The sequence below is a fragment of the Nicotiana sylvestris genome, chromosome 3 (genome assembly GCF_000393655.2).
Source record: "Nicotiana sylvestris chromosome 3, ASM39365v2, whole genome shotgun sequence".
In the NCBI taxonomy this organism is placed as follows: Eukaryota; Viridiplantae; Streptophyta; class Magnoliopsida; order Solanales; family Solanaceae; genus Nicotiana; species Nicotiana sylvestris.
Window position 1 is genome coordinate 48798150 of NC_091059.1, and position 10576 is coordinate 48808725.

The 10576-nt window shown below is 36.4% G+C and overlaps 1 long non-coding RNA gene across 3 annotated transcripts; it reads left to right on the forward strand.

The window, feature by feature from the left end:
* Window positions 1–733: 733 nt before the first annotated feature.
* LOC104215673 (uncharacterized) lies at window positions 734–9063 on the forward strand. Of its 3 annotated transcripts, XR_708284.2 has the most exons (4): window positions 734–1553; window positions 4886–5032; window positions 8406–8573; window positions 8674–9063. It is a non-coding gene; the product is annotated as an uncharacterized lncRNA (long non-coding RNA). The 3 variants fall into 3 exon arrangements; XR_708283.2 differs by having other exon boundaries at window positions 4819–5032; window positions 8406–9057; XR_708281.2 differs by having other exon boundaries at window positions 8406–9057.
* Window positions 9064–10576: the final 1513 nt, after the last annotated feature.

Below are 10576 nucleotides of genomic sequence, written 5' to 3' on the forward strand. Positions count from 1 at the left end.
TGATGTGACGGCAGGAACCGCGGACTGGAACCTCGACGACACTTCACTCGACTCTCCACATTGGTGCTCCATCGTCCTTCTCACTTATGAACTACACGTGACCTGATTCCTTTGTAGCCAAGGATATGTAGCCAGCTCAGATACCAGAGCTCGATCACATTTTCTTCCTTTCTCTTAGTTTTTGGTCTTTCTAAATGAGGGTCGGGTCAAAAAAAACCTGTCTAGTAGTTCTTTGTCTGAAAATACTTCTTATTTCCAGTCAAAGGGGGGCAGCTGTAGACATGTGATTTTTGACCCTCCCCAAGATTTTACATATTTTAGCACTTAAATACTTAGTTTAGGCCTAATATAGTTATTTCAACTAATTTTGACTCTTTTACATTATTTTTTATCAAATAAATAAAAATTACAAAAAATAGTTTCATTAAGGTTTTGTAGTTATTTTTAATCTTGAAAAAATACCAAAAAATAGGTTTGTTTTAAACGGTTAGTATTATTTTAATAGTTATTTTTCTTAAGTAAGATTAAGTCGTATTTTTAATAGTTATCTTGTTTGCTATATTATTTTTATATACAAAAAGGAGGAGAGAATATAATTAGTTTTTGGACCAATTTAGTCTTGCTTGTAGCCCAATTAAACCAATCCGTTAGCCTATTAACTCAAAAGCCCAAACCTAGACACCCATTTAAGATAATATACAAGAAAAAAAAAAAAAAAAACCTAGACCTAGACATTTTTGAGGGTCCGGGGGCTGAACTCCAAAAAACGACCTCCCGTGTCCTTCATCTTCTTCAGGGACAACAACCTTAACCTACTACACTAAAAACAACCCTAGAACCCCTAGACCACAAGAGGAGCACGCCCAACACCAGTAGGGAACCTCGCCGCCGCCCAGCCAGCCGCCGCCGTTGTCCAACGACCACCCTTCCACCTCCAATAGCCTCTTACTCACGACTACCACAAAGAACCGCCGTCGTCCCCACCACCCTAGCGCCATTTCTCATTCAGAAGAACCACCGCCGGCTAGATCTCCTTTCTCCACCACTCTACAGCCGCACACCCTACCAAAAGCTGACACCCTTGACACATACACATAAAAAAGGAAACGGAAAAGGATGAACATTATTCAAAGGAGAAGCTGAAATTAGAAATATCAGTTTTCAAGCTTCGACTCTGACATTGCTCACTAGCTGCATTCAAGTCGTCACGCTCCAAATTTTCAAGGCTAATAATGTTGTTAGTTTTGGTATCAAAGTGATAAAGAAATAGGCTAAAGAAGCTCAGTTTACTTCCAATTAAATTCCCAAGGACAAAAACGAAAGGGACAAAGCAACTAGCCAAACTCTTTCTTCTATTGCTATTGCAATCCGTCAAATTTTGTTTATAAAAATGGAGGTCAACCAAGATTGCATTTGATTCGAGGTTTCCGGTGTCAATTCCCATCCGCGGTTCCGATGTAAATTTGAAGTACATTATCGGATTGCACAATATTGTTGCTTGAAGGGGATCTTTTATCAATTCAATTTTGATCACCGTTTGGGTTCCACTTGAGGTCAACTCTTTACTTTACTCTTTAATCTCTCGTGTGTGCTATTTATAATTGCTTGAGTTTCATGCTTTAATTGCTAATTTGTGACTGAATTTTCATATTTTGTTTCAAGTCTGTTTGAGTTGAATTTTTACATAAATATTGTTGAATTCTTATAGCATTTGATAGAAGGGTTCGGGCTTAAACACAAATGACAATTTGAATTGGAAATATTTTCTTATTTTTATTTATCGCTTATCGCTAGGAGCATGCTTAGACCGACCACACTTGGGCAGAAAAACTTTAGGATTTTCGTTCGTTTGAGGTGAAAGGTCGTTCCCGTAGTTAAATTTATTCGGGGAATGCCCCAAAGTATTTGTATATATTTTAAACAGGGGAATGTTCCGAAGTAAATGTAAATGGAGGCCGTGGCAACATCAATGGAGGTGTAGTATAGGCTAGCAAGACTTATTTCATTTTGTTTTATTTTTATTTTATTAAGTGGGGATGACCTCGAGCCTTATGTGTGTTTACTTTGCTTTTTTGTGATTTTACCTCAATTTGAATATTTGAAAAGCCAACTAGATCGAGTACGCAATCGTGATTTTTACGGGACTTGGGGAGTGCCTAACACCTTCTCCCTGAGTCAAATGAACCCCCCTCATCCGAATCTTTGGTGTCGACTTAGTTTTAGAGTCTAGAGTGTTTTGAAAGGAAAAGAATTATTTTTAGAAAAAACGGTGACCTGACACACCGAAATCAAATGTCAGGTGGCGACTCTGAGTTAATCCTTTTGAACACACAACTTTGTCACTTTTCGAATTGAAAACCCTTTTCAAGTTTTACTAAATCTTTTTATTATTTTTAGAGGGTTTAGTGAGAGTTTTGGTTAAAAAAGGGGTGTGACAAGAAAAAACCAGAATTTACTCACCATGGCAACATGCAGTTATTGTCAAGGTATATGGTCGAAAAATTAGCCATCAAATACTTAGGCAAAATTTTTAGCCAACGGAAAATCTACCACTTATTGACCTAGGTTCAGATTTCTTCCTCATCAAATTTCAAAAAGAGGAAAATATGATTCATGCTTTGCATGATGGACCTTGGTTTATTTTAAATCACTTCCTCTCCGTTCACCAATGGGAACCCAAGTTTATGGCATCAGAAACAAAAATCAAATACTCTGCCATTTGGTTGCGACTACCAGAATTACCTACGGAATTTTATGACTTTCAAATTCTTCAGAAATTGAGTAATAAAATTGAAAAATTACTTACTGTTGATACTTGCACTTCCTCCACTACAAGATGAAGATATGCAAGGTTATCTGTTGAGGTTCCATTAGATCAACCATTAAGAACTCATATTTTTATTGGTAATCATAAGCAACATATCCTTTATGAAGGATTAAACTTGCTATGTATTAAGTGTGGTAGATTGTGCCATAATTAACGTAATTGTACCTCCCCAGCACTAAACACAAATACTTTAGAGTCATATTCTTTGAACCCTTTGACCACTACAAACCCTATACCTTCTACCCTTGCCTCTCCATTGGTTGAAGAATGGAAAACAGTACAATTTCCTAAGAAATCCATCATAAGGACGACTCACCCCAAAGCAAATCCACCACAATCACTGCCTGGTTCTATGTTAAGCCCTACTCGACCATCCGGTAAGTATGCTAATAACATAAACTCATTTAATACTCCTAATACTCTACCCTTCACTAATCTTTCTCTTGATAATAATAAAACTTCTCTTAACCGTTGAAATACAAAAACCATATCCCCACCATCTAAATTTTCTATTAATAATAAATTTGACTTACTTAGCTCAACTGACCCCACTAATGATCATTCCCTCCCTAATCCTACTAACAAAGACCAATTACATCCTAGCATTACTACTCAAATGCTTCTAGAAAACCCTACCCACTCGGCCCACTTACAACCACCCCAAACTCCAACACCTATCACAGCCCATGCAAAGAGCCACGATACCCTACCCCACATGCAAGCCCAATCAAATCCTTCTAGTCCCTCCACCTCAGCAAACACCTACGACCCATCCCAAAACTCATGCATGCATTCACCACTGTCTCTGCATACCAACACACCCTCCCCAATTATCAACTCTACTATGGCTTCCATGCAACTAGATAATGATGAACACCTTACTTCTACCATCTCAAACGCTCAATCTCAATCTCAAACACAAAATCCAAATCCTTCAATAATACCGCCTTCCTCCACCACTAGGATAGCTTCCACTATTGTTCAACCTTCATATCCACTATCTACCATTTCCAATCTATTATCATCTCCTCTGCCTTTAAACAATATTTACAAACAATCTCAACCATTTACGCAGAACACCCGGCAATATTTTCAGGCAAACAGTTTATCGTCTCCAACACCAACGCATTCCTCGCTCACTTCCTCCCTCCCATCTCATAATGGAGCCGAATACCTTCATTTACACTTCTCAAACTCCATTTGCACCGACCAATCCGTCATCTTGGCTCGAGACAGGTCTTCAGAACCATGCACTGACCTTCACCATAGAGGTCCACAACCAAGAAGTGACGATTCTAATAAACAATCCGAGGGACCTTGTGCAAATAGTAGCGGGGGGCATGCAACTAGGGACGTATATTTATGGGAGATATCACTGGTCCATGATTCAAGCCCCTTACCTTGCATCATATCAGCCTCTAAAGCTTCCGTCTCCCTACTAGGATCCTGCTCATCTTCACCCCCATCTCCTTTAAATGCTATTTTGCCCCAACCCAACTCCCACAACACCTTGGATTCAACCCTATTGGGTTCCACAACCACACACACCCTTAATATGGAATCAGTAACACCTCCAACTCCCTCACCCCCACAGTCACCACCACCCCCTCCCAATCCACTCGCACAAGACATGGAATTTCAGGCAGAACTAGAAGCAACAGTCATCTACAACAGGGAAACAAGACCAATTCATGTAGGTTAGATGGAATTAAGGTGTTTGTCCAGAAGGAGGAGTACGAAAGAAAGATTTACATAATGTGTCCTCCCAACTTAATGAGAGTCTCATTTCGCCTAAGGCCAACCACAAATCTAGACGTGGGCAAGTATGCCATACTACTCTTACCAACTTTACGTCTGCGTCCAAGTCAAAGCAATAGTACCAGGATGCATGCAAGGAATGACCAGCTGTTTGATCAACCTGTTAGACATATGAATTTTATTATATGGAACTATAGATGAGCTATTTCATCTGAGTTTCGCCGTAATTTTAGATCATTACTAGATTATAACCGCCCGTCTTTGGTGGTTTTGCTGGAAACCCACTGTCAAACACATCAGACTTTGAAGGAGGATTTTAATTTCACTGGCATGATCGAAGTGGCAGCAATAGGTCAGTCCGGTGGTATTGTATTATTATGGCTTACTGACGCCCTTACCATTGAACTTGTGGCAACGACTGCACAAGAAATTCACTGTCACATTCAGGTACACCCCTCTTCATTTAAGTGGTTGTTTACTTCTGTTTATGCAAGCACTGATTTGGTAAATAGGCAGACTTTATGGAAAAACCTTAGGTGTGTATTTGATAATTATAAAGGACCATGGCTTATAGGTGGAGATTTTAATGAAATAATTACTTCCACTGATAAATTTGGAGGCCTACCTATTAATAATTCACGAGCTAATAAATTTTTGGAAGTCACCTAAATAATTTAGGATACAAAGGCTGTCGTTACACTTGGACAAATGGTAGACATAGTAAGTACAACATTCTTGAACGCATTGACCGTATTAATGTAAATTATGAGTGGCTTTCAAACTATCCTAAAGCTTTAGTTACACATCTTCCACGTACACATTCCGATCATTGTCCCCTGTTATTAGAATTAAAATACTGTGTATTACCTCAAATGTTTTTTTTTTTTTAGATTTGAGATGATATGGACTACACATCCTCAATTTCCTAGTATAGTCAAATAAGCATGGATGAATAATTTAATGTTACTTCCAGCCATAGCAAATTTCACTGACATGGTCCAAGAATGGAATTCTTTCACTTTTGGTAATATCTTTAAACGAAAAAAGAAGATTTTCGCTAGATTAAATGGTATTCAATCTTCTTTTAACTATCCTGCTAGCCAGTTCTTACATAATTTAAAGCATCAACTAAAACTGGTTTTTAACCACATACTAAAGCTTGAGGAGGACTTTTGGAAGTTAAAGTCCCGTATTAATTGGTTAAATGATGGCGATGCAAATACAAAATTTTTTCCATCTTACAACGTTATATCGTTGAAGACATAATCGTTTAACAGCTCTACAAGATCAAGGGAGAAATTAGATCACTGATCCACATCTCATTAGGAATAATATTACACATTATTATCAAACTCTGTTCAACACCCAACAAATTTCTTCTAAAAAACATACCACAATGCAACACTCTAATGTTTTAACTCCTCAGGATTGTTTATCATTATCCAAACCGTTACAAGATCATGAAATTCTAACTGCAATCCATTCCTTCAAACCATTAAAAGCACCTGGACCAGATGATCTTCACCCACTTTTTTATCAAAAATATTGGGACACTATATGCAGCTCTGTCAAGTTTGTTTGTCATAAAATTTTCCTAGATCATCAAATAAATCCTGCCATTAACACTACTTACATATGTCTAATTCCTAAACATAAGCATGCTGCTACAATATCTCAATATCGAGCTATTAGTCTTTGTAATACTATTTACAGAATTATAACCAAGATAATCGTAAATAGACTAAAACCAATCCTGGAACACATTATTCATCCAACTTAATCTAGTTTCCAAAAAAATAAAAGAGCAGCTGATAATGCTCTTATTGTTCAGGAAATCATTACAAAATTCCAAAGATTGAAGGAGAATAATTTAAATATGCTTCTTAAATTGAACCTTGAAAAGGCTTTTGACAAAATAGAATGGTCTTTCATTCATAACTCTTTAATAACTTTAAATTTTCCTCCAAATTTTATTAAATTGATTATGTCTTGCATAACAACAACATCCACTTCAATTTTAATTAATGGAAACCCTACTGAATATTTCACACCAACCAGAGGCATATGACAGGGGGATCCACTATCATCATATCTTTTTATCATTTGTCTAGAAATGTTTTCACGAAAAATAAATATGGAAGTGGATTACAATAATTGGTTACCATTAGCCTTGGCTAACAGAGGTCCTCAACTATCTTATTTATTTTTTGCTGACGATATTATTCTCACAGCCAAAGTAATACCTACTACGTGCCAATGAATTCTTCATACTTTGGCTCAATTCACTAAATTATCTAGACAAATAATTAACTGTGACAAGTCACAAATTGTTTTCTCACAAAACTGCACAACTCCTACTAGAACCTTTGTACCCCAATTTTTTCAAATAAATGAGGAGAAAAGTTTTGGTAAATACCTAGGATTCCCTATTTTCATAAAGCAACCAACCAAAAGGGATTACCAATTCTTAATTGACAATTTTAAAACTAAGTTGGCAGGTTGGAAAATTAATTTTTATCTAAAACAGGAAGGACTACCTTAATTTGCTCTACTTTAAATAACCTTCCATCATCTTATGCAATACATTAAAATTCCTACTTATATACTATCCCACCTCAATCGCTACCAGAGAAATATTCTCTGGGGAACTTCGACTCAGAAGAAAAAATTACACCTCATTAAATGGAGCACAATTACTCAACCTTTGGCCCAAGAGGGTTTAGGAATACAAAACCTAGCTATTAAGAACAAAGCCCTACATGCAAGTCTTGCATGGAGACCATTTCAAAATCCACACCAACTATGGGCACATGTGCTCCTACACAAGTATCTACGACCATCAAACTTAATTATAACCATTGTCTCCTCTACTTGGCGCAATATCATAAATGGATGGTCTTATCGTCAACTAGGATATAAATGGAATATTACGAACAGACAAAATATTAAATTCTAGTCGGATCCTTGGATCCAGCCTAATTTACTACTTCGTAACTAGCTAACGGGACCTCTCCCTTGTCTTGAGGAAAAACAACTAGTCTCTAATTACTACTACAATCATAGGTGGTACCTTGACAAATTACCTTTTGTTATAGCAAATCAATTACAATCTAATATCCTAAATATTACTTGCCTTTTTCACCTATAGCACATGACCAAATATACTGAGCAAATACACAAAATGGTCAATTTTCGGTTAAATCTATTTATAACTCTCTTATGAAACCCATGACCTCACAATATTCTTATAAGTGGATTTGGAAATTTTCCATTCCTCCAAAAATATCTTTCTTCCTCTAGTTAATTTGCCATAATAGATTACCCACTGTGGTGTATCTTACAAATTTAGGAATCCTAAATTCATCTCTATGCCCACAATGTCATCTGGCCCCTGAAAATATCATTCATCTCTTTTTTGAATGCTCACATATAACTCAATTATGGAATGACCTTCATCACTCTTTTCCTCATCCTAATTTCACTACATCCCCAACACTTAATATCAATTGGTTACACCAATTTATACACACACCAATGCCATCTACTCCCCGTAAAATGCCTTATACAACTTTTATTCCATTTTCACTATGGCACATTTGGATTATAAGAAATAAGAACACTTTTAAACATCAACGACTTCCTTTGAATCTTCCTTTCATAACAAATATGGCAGCTGGATACTACTTCCTAACCACCCCAAAGTCAACATATAAGTGTGTAACTCCTCTTTACATAAAATAGCATCCTCCCACAGGTTTTACTTATAAATTAAACATTGATGGCTCGTGCTCATATATACAACAAAGGTATGGTATTGCAGGCATTTTTCGCAACCATCAAGGCAATTGGATTTTAGGCTTCTCAGGCAAAGCAAACCCAGGTATAAGTGTTCAGGCAGAACTTCTTGCACTCCTTATGGGGTTAAAACTGGCAGTACAACAGCACCTCCAACCTCTCATTATTGAAACAGATGCACATGCAATCCTAGGTATGTTTCACTCAACTACTATGCACTACACTAACATCCTTAACGATTGCAGGTTACTCCTCCTATAGCTGGATAACCCTCCTATATTATCCATCTACAGAGAGCAGGATGGTGTTGCAGATACTTTAGCTAAATATGGATCCATCCATGCACAAGAGCAGTGCATACTTTTTTGACACACCACCATCTTTTGCAGAGTCTCCATATCATAACGACTGTAGCGGTATATTACAAAGGAGACTCGTTCCAGTAACTTCCAGTACTTCACAACTGCACTCTGCTACTAATAGTTTGTGTAATAGTCGTATAAACACTAATGATATTAGTGTAGTATCTACTTTTAATTTCCAGTCTACTAATGTTTTCCCTAGAGGAAGCTTGTCTGTAAACCCTAATTTAGCAACTATGATGCCTCTTATGCATCTACTACATTCTCATGTAACTGTTTTGTTTATATATAATATAAGTACATCTTTTTGACCAAAAAAAATTAATAATGTATAGTAATAATACGATACATAAGAAGAGATATTTTAAGTCTTTTACATACTGGCATAGCCTCTACGGATTAGGCAATGATTTAATAATATAAAGTAAATTTTATTAGACCTTACATAGTGGTCTCTTTTTCACCTCTTCTTCCTTTTGCAGTACACTCCTGGGGTGTGTGTGGTATAACGGAAAATGTTTTCTGTGAAAAATATTTTTCAATAAAATATTTTCTTGAAAAATAAGTAATAATCTTATTCATTTTCCGGTGTTTGGTACGCAAATTAAGAAAAATGACTCTTAAGAGTATTTATAAATAATTTAGATATAATAAACATGAAGCCATAAACTTTCAAACCAACAAGCTTCCGAACTCATATTTTTCATAAACTTTCAAACCGCTAAACTTTCGAAACCACGGAATTTCTAACCCGTAAACTTTATAATTTTTAAACATATAAACTTCAAAACACATAAATCTCCGAACTCATAACTTTGGGACTTGTAAAATTTTGAACCTTTAAACAGATAAATAAAAAACTAAAACTGAAAAATATATTTTAAAAAAAATTCAAAAATATATTTAAAAAAAAATTCGGGGGGTGGGTGGTGGGTGAGGGGCAGAAAAATGAAAAAACAGAATTTGAAATTACGAATAAAAAGTAATTTTTTTTTGTGCGTGAGGAGGGTTGGGGTGGGTAAGGTAGAAAAACGAAAAAACAGAAATTTGAAATTACTGAAATTTAAAAAAAAACTTTTTTTGGCGAGGGGGGTGGGTGAGTTGGTGAGGGTAGGGAAGGTTGAGAAGGCATTTAGGAAAATATATTCCCTTCTCTTGATAAGGAAAATAGTTTCCTCCAATTGGAGGAAAATTAGTTCATAAGGAAAATATTTTCCAAAACATTTAAACCAACCAAAGATGGGTATTTTCCGGAAAATATTTTCCTTCATACCAAACGCACCCTTGATCACCTCTTTTAGGGTGTCAAAAAGAAGCGTAACAAAGTTCACGTGGACCATGTGTCACGATCCGGAATCCTAACCTCGGGATCGTGATGACGCCTAATGTGCACTTGCTAGACAAGTCAATATTAGTTCATTAATTTAATAATTTAACAGCTCAAAACAGGATAATAAATTTTTTTAGCGATGATTAAAGCTGAAATACACGAAATAAACCCATAATATAATAAGGTCTAACTCAATCCCAGAAATTCGGTGTCACCAGTGCATGAGCAACTAAAAGTCCACAAGAATAGTTTGAAATAAATACAACTGTTCAAATGAAATAAACAATAGACATAGGAAATGGAAGGAGATTTCCACTGCGGACACTGTGCAACTATACCTCAAGTCTCCATATGTCATTGGATCCGAGTATAACACCACTAGACACAACTGTGACCAACACCAGTATCTGCACAAGAAGTGCAAAAGTGTAGCATGAGCACAACCGACCCAATGTACTTTGTAAGTATCGAGCCTAACCTCGACGAGGTAGTGACAAGGCTATG